The sequence below is a fragment of the Meleagris gallopavo genome, chromosome 1 (genome assembly GCF_000146605.3).
Source record: "Meleagris gallopavo isolate NT-WF06-2002-E0010 breed Aviagen turkey brand Nicholas breeding stock chromosome 1, Turkey_5.1, whole genome shotgun sequence".
NCBI classification, from domain to species: domain Eukaryota; kingdom Metazoa; phylum Chordata; class Aves; order Galliformes; family Phasianidae; genus Meleagris; species Meleagris gallopavo.
In genome coordinates, this window is record NC_015011.2 from 41,636,384 (window position 1) to 41,643,871 (window position 7,488).

Sequence of the window (7,488 nt, forward strand, 5' to 3'; positions counted from 1 at the left end):
AAAGATGATCTGATGCCTGAGAAAAAGAAATGGGCTGATATGGAAGAAGGCATCTGTTATTCAAGAGAATATGCTGTGGTGGAAATGCTACATAGCCCCGATTTCATTCCTGACGAGCCAGACCAAGAGCATGATCCCGAGAGAGTCAGGTGTACACCAAACATGTGGCGTACATTCACAAAGACCGCACCAGAAAGGTACGCCAGCACATTTGCAGCAATGTATGGCAGAGGGGAAAGAAGACCCCTTATAAGTGAATTGGTTAATAAACTTCAAGACTTTGAGTTACATTTAAGCCCTCTGCGAGCTTGTGTTTCAGCCATTACAAAGGTAGCTGAAAAGCTGGACAGAATGGACAAAACAACTTTCTTAAATATCAGACTTGTAATGGGTTTAATCTGTCATGAGAAACAACAGTTTCTGCACGTATGAAGTAATCCTTAGAAACAGTAAAATAATGAGAAATTACTAAGAGTTGCTTAAAAAAAAAAGTTAGGTAAGAGACATTCCAGATGAAAATGCCCTTACATCATTACTTTTGATAAACACAGCTACCTTAGTGTCTCAGATTCCCGGCAAGCACAGGGCACAAGCATGTATTACACGTAATAGGCAACAAGCTGTGCTTGAGAGAAAGCCATGAAGTATAAAACCTATCTTAAATAAAAATCAAAAGACTTTTGTATTACATTGTTGTGTTACCTTCCCATAGAATTCCCTTGAATTTATTAAATTGTGTTGTTGTTATTTTTTCTGTTCAGCTTTAACCTGCAACTTCCTGTTTACTTGGAATTGTAGTATGAGGTTTTTTTCTGCCATTTTTTTCTTTCTCCCTTCCTTACTTCCTTTCTTTCCTTCCTCCTCTCTTCCTTTTTATCTTCCTTCCTCCCTTTCTTTCTTCCTTACTTTCTTCCTTTCTTTCTTTCTTCCCATCTTCCCTTCTTCCTTTCTTTCTTTCTTCCTTTCTTTTTTCCTTTTTCCTTTTCTTCTTCAGAAATTGTTTCAATAACCAGTAAAAGCTGATGGGGAAGTTCATTCCAAGAATGAAGTTAATGAAGGAAGCAGATTTTGATTTCTTACAGAATTAGAAAACTGTGTCCATGGAAACAAAAAGAGAAGTAAAACCTGAGATTCCCCTTTTCTTCTCTACTGTGTGACATGACAAGAATAATCAGTGTAGTGATATCTGAGGACAAATATTTTGTTGTAGCAACTCCAATACATGAAGTGCCAGGAAACAAGCATCAGACAAGCTCCAAATGATGACACATGCTAAAAGGTAACACCTGCTATTTTCCCAACTACTGTGTCTTGGCATGCAGTACTGCAATGAGAATCCCAAAGCTACGGATCTGCAGATTTATATGGGTTTTCTCTCTACTTGTACTGTTGTATAAAAAAAAAAGAAACTAGTTTTGATTCTGGCTTGGCAACATGTATCACAATAGCTCATTAAACCATGCATTATCATAGTTGATGCATTATCATGGCTTTCCTGTTGATAAAGGTCTCAAATTTGGTTTGTGAAATTATTTCTCCACATTTATACTTCACTTCTTATTGTAATCAAGATTTGTCAGAAATCCTGATCTGGGGTGACATTTTTCTCCTACTTTTTTCTATTCAGAATTGTGTGCATATACCAGTTCTCTCCCTCAGAAGGATACTACATTCTCAGTACATATATTTAATGTTGTTATTTAAAAACAAAAATTTTTATGAGATAACTCTCTCTTCTGATTTCTCTCTGACATGACTCCCAACAGCCTTGCAACATCTTCCTTACTCTTCATTTAGAAATGCTGGACTCCCATACTTCTATTTTTCCAGAGAGTACAGACCTGCTTTCCCTACTTCTTTGGACAGGTCAGCTTTCCCAGACAGAAAAGAACTCTCATACCTCATGCAATTCAGTGAATCTTTTCTATTGCAACAAATATACATTAACTGACCCTATTTTAATAACTTGTGGCAGCTCTTTCACTTTAAACCTCTGTTATATAGCCATTTGGGAAATTTGAAGAAAGGATTTAGCAAACATAGTCACAGCTACAAAATATGAGTCACATTGAGGCAAACAAGTACACAGGCCCCACACACACACACATGCATACTAGTCGTAATCAGTGCAGTTACTGATTTAATGGTCCAGAATGACCAAAAACTACAGCCCATAACCTACTTCAGGCAGAGATTTACTACCAAAGCCTTCAGTTCTTCCAGATTAGGACCACAGAAAAAAGGCACCCAAACTCTGTTTTGACCAGAGGGAAGAAACTACATGCACAAGTCCACAAGGCATCGTTTGAGAGCTACTGTTTTCTCTTTACTTTTTCAGCTACTTAAAACAGTCCAATTTTTCTTTCTTCCTTCATTTGCCTTGATACCTCATATTATACCAACACTTCTTGTTTAAGGTGCAGAGTTCGTCTTTTCTGCTATACTCCCTCATCTCCACATTGGCAGTACTCCAAAACTTTGCTCCATCTCAGAATAACCTGGGTTACTGATTGAAGTACCAGCCCAGCAACAAATTAGCATAGGAACATCAATAAAGTCTTCTCTGATTAAGAAATCAGTCTTTTCACATTCATTAGCCAAACTAACTAGAAGTGAGCAGAAGTGCATGAGTTGTAGCATAAGTGATGGTACTTCTCCATTAAATTATTCTTGAGCTAACTTAGTTGGAAAAATGCCCTGTTACTTCATCCTAGTCTAAAAAAATCCTTAAATCTGACTCTAGAACTGGCAAGGCTTCAGAAGTATCTTCTAAGTGCAAACACACACAAAAGTCTACTGGATGGTAATGATTAGTTTCATTTTCATAGACTTCAGCATGCGTCTTCTCCTGAGAGAAACAAATGAGATGAATGCTTGCGCATCACTAAGAATGTGTCTGACTCAAATCACCTCATAACCATATCTCTTTCAGCTCTGAGCAACTTCATCTTTTATCTGGGGGTATTTTCTGTGAGGTTGATATGTATGCTTTAACGGAGATTATCCAAATTTATCACTTCTTGAACATATTCTATTTCTAACCTAAGCTGTCTATTGCTTTCATTGCATTGTCAAAGCAGTACCCCAGTGAATATGAAACAACCATCTCCCGAATTGGAAGTCTCATGAGAGTTAACCAGCCCCAACACATGGGCCGAGCACTGTGCTAACATCTGTGCTGCTGCCAAGTCCCAAAATAACTAGTTCACGTACCTGCACAGCCTAGATAGATCTGTAGTCTTATTTTCAAACATGCTCCTCAAAAAACTTTTTAGAAGTTCAGGATTATGAGTCCTTGGCTTTCCTTTGAAATTCTTTCTGGCAGTTCCTACAATTAGTCATGCATGACTTTATATTTAATAGCTGTAATTAAATCATAATTTATCTAGTGCTTCAACTGTGATCTACATGAACAACTTTGCTTTCCCTAATAGGATAGTTACTCAAGTCAATAGTTTCTTGGCCATTCTATAGAAGCGACTCAAATGGTAAAAGTGAGATTGACTTCGGGGGACTGCTGAAACATCCCTCATTCCAAACAACAGTTAAAGTATTTGAATTCATGTTTTTGCCTGGGAACAGAAACAAAAAGCCCTTCTGGCGTAAGAGTGCAATTATTCTTCCTAGTTTTTTATTGCTGTTGGTTTTTGGTTTTTTTTTCCAGCTTGCTTCTGGTAACATCTCAACTTCTTTGAGTAATACTCCTTCCTACAGAGGAAAAGACTCTTTCCTCTATCAGCTGCTTTTCTTTACCTTATATGGTGAAAATAACTGTGATGTTTTAGCAATGTCTTTACAAAGAAATTGCCACCTTTTGGAAGTCTGAAAATCTCAGATGTTTCCTATTTTCCTGTAGTAAAAACGACTATTTTGTTATTGATATTTCTGTGCTGTTTCTGTTAGTACCACTTGGCTTACAGCTAAGCCACAGTTTCACTGTAGAGGCGGCACTCTTCTTAGGCCAACTGCTGGAAGGAAAGACTGCTCTTTACTCAAGAAGTCTGCAAAGATCACACACACAGGAATGAAGGCCAAACACTGCAAACTTGACTGTAACTACTCAGGGCAGTCAGACACAAGGTTAGAGTGTAGATGTCTCAAAATATATCCAATACCTTAACCCATAGATCATCCTTTCACTATGCTATTGCTTTTCCTTTCTTCTTTCTGTCTTTAAGGTCATTGCAGGCAAGCCTCAAATACTTTCTTTTGTCCTTTGACATCTAGGCTCTGAAACACAATTAAAGTAATCCAAAAAACAACTTTCAAATTTATCATTAATAATTATCAGCAAGGATACCAAGCACATAGAAAAGGGACAAAAAGAAGTGGTGGAGGAAGGGGGAAGGGAGGGGAGGGAACAGGAGGAAAGGGATTCTTTAGTTTTATTCTTACCTTTGTTTTTCTTTGTCAGTTTTTTCTCTTTACCTCAAATTATTTATCCTTCCCTCTTCTTGGCTGCAGAAAATGGATCCTCTCTTTATCTTTCTGCCCTCTCCATCTAGTGCTGCTGCTTTTAGAATCTTTTTTCGTCTTTCTTTTTCTATCGTTGAATAAAACAGTGAATACATTAGGTTAAAGATTTGCTTAGGCATGATTATCCAACCTGGGTCTTTTGGGACACTCTTGATGAAGGACCAAATTTTAGCATTTCTGGTCCCAAATGTTTCTTTATCCATCTAAGCCTTTATAAAAAACTTATCACAATGAATAGTCCATCAGTTCCAGTGGCACGTTTCCTAGTTTGTCACACTTTACTTTGAGACTGCACTTCTTCCAGCTTTCAGTCTGATATTTTTTCTAAATTTTCCTTCCATCTATTAAAAAACAACAACAAGAACAACAACAAAACATTATCTAGTTGAAATTCTTTCTTAGCCAGACAAGGAGTGGAACATACAAATGTAAGAATTTATATACTTGGGTAGATAAAAAGTCCATCTAGCTCTATCTGCCCATTTTGATAATGGATAGCAAAAGTTGCTTGAGGAGCATCAGAAGCATATGCAATTAATTCAGTGATCATTCCCTGAGATATCCAACCTGCATCTGACAGACAGTCAGCTTACAAACCTCCGGAGCCAAAATTCACATACAAAAAAGCTGGCAAGAGAAGTTCTTGCATCACTTTGTCTGAATCCTTAAAGTCATGCAAACTTCTGGCTTCCAAAATATCCTGTGACAATCAATTTTGCTATGTGTGTATGTATTGTGAAAACAATTCCTTTTTTGTGCGTGTTTTGAATCCAACCACTTTCGCGGTAATGCTTTACATTTCACTTTGCTAGAAATCATCTTTCCTATCTAGAAGGAAGATAATTTCCAAAAGGTGTCCAGGAACACTTCAGGCAGACAATGAATACTTGGGGATCAATGCTCAGATCCCAAGCAGAGCCTATCCATTGTAAGACAGGCAGTGATGCTCTCTATTACTCTACAGACATCTGTGCAACTCACTTTTGGACTTACTATATGTCCTTATAGTCTGAGAAGTGTGGGATCTCTTTGCAGCTTACTCTGTTAGAGGAGATTTAGGGCAATAAACTGTGCATCAGAGTCATTTTGCAAAAATTTATAGGAGAGCACAAGATCACAGCATGGCAGGTTCCTTCAGATCCAGTACATGTGGACCTACAGTGATCTTTACAGATGTGCAGATGAGCAGCCAGGCAAGCACCCATTTAGTACTCAGCCATCTCTCTGTTACCACATTGCTTAAGAAAAAATGTGTAATTACTCCAGCAAGCAGTTTTACATGCTATGTAGGCAGACTGTCTGTGCTACACTTTAACAGCCTCTAGCTATAAATAACATTATTAGGAAAGCACATTGCCTTAGATGGAGAGAACAGAGATAATCACCTTTCTGACTGTCTAGAAATATATTTAGATTTCATGTTTAAAGATTAAAAATAGACTCAACAAATGCACTCAGTTTTTGACATTAAGTTAAGCTGCTTACCCAAATGATACAATTGACACAATAATGCTAGCTGTTTTTTAAAAGTTTTAAAAATCATTAAAAGCTGGTAAAAAATCTTAGACCTTAAAAAGGCTCTGTAATTGAAAGGTGAAAAGTAGGGCTGTGTCAGATTCATCCCAGAAGACACAGTGCGGATGGCTGACACAGCCATGCGTGTACACTTCCCTCCTGATGGACACTGCTGCCTTGGACAGCTGAGACACCACAGACTTCAGCCTAGATTTCCAGCCAGTATTGGAGCTGGTTGATGGAAAATCCTAGCCAGCACATTCTAGATGATTTTGGCTGGGATATTCTGTATTCTTATTCTTCCTTGACATGTCAGAGACGTTAGGGGCGAAAGCCATGTACTTATTGTACCAGAGTCAGCTGATGGTGTATCCCTCATTACTCCCTCTTCATGCCTGCAGCCTATCTCTCCCTTGTTCTTCACGCCTTCAAATCCTTCTTCTTTACATGGTGGGAACCCTATATCTCTTCTTTTGTGCTCCCATACTCATGAACCATTGGCCCATAGGCAAAATGGCCTGGTGAAAGGGCCAAGTGTCCCATCTGGCAGAGACTGGCCCAGAAATTCTGAGAGCCTCCGTGCAGAGTGCAGCTCCCCAGGAAGCTGTGGCTACACAACATGCACCTCCCTATGGGTACCTCCCTTCAGCTTACACACTGCCCCAAGGAGGTGGATACAGCCCTGTGAACTTTCACTGAAGCCACGTTAATCCAGTGACTCTACTCTCTTGCACTGCACAGATGCAGATGACATGGCTTTCATGAGCACTGTTAAGATGCACAGAACAGTGTGCACTGGATGCCCACATCATACATCCCTTTACATTGTTTCCTTCAGTTTAGTCCATGAAATGACCAAGCAGCCTCAGAAATAGCAGCCTTGCTCCAAAGCATGCCAGCCTGGCCTGTGACCAGCTGTAACCAGCAATGGGCTACCATGTAGTATTTCAGCAGGCACATACACATATCTCTGTGGAAAATATTAATTGACCAGGCTTATCGAACTAGTGAACTACATACCAAATTACTCTGGTTAGGTTGGACTTCCACTTTTTATTTGTAGAAATGCAAATAAATATGTGCACACATCGAAACACACTGCCTTAGCAAACAAAGAGCAAAAAGGAGGACGTAACTGGCCTGCAGCCTATACAGGATGTTCATTCATACACGATGCCTGCTCTGAACACTCCTTTCTATAAATTTCAGTTTGGTTGTTTTCCTGACAGAATGGCAATCCCACACCCAGACACTCCCCATATGTTCTCAGAAAAGTTGTAAAACGAGCTCTCTGACTCAGGAGTTACGCACTGTGGGTAAATACAACTGATAACAGCCCACAGACCACAGGTCTGTGGTCTACAAAGGTATCAGGTATGGGACTTCATTGGCATACATGGCCAAATCCAGGTGAAATCTCCAGTGTGGGAGAATTATTACAGCTTATGAATAGTATAAATAAGGGGTTTTTTTGTTTTTTTGTTTGTGGGTTTTTTT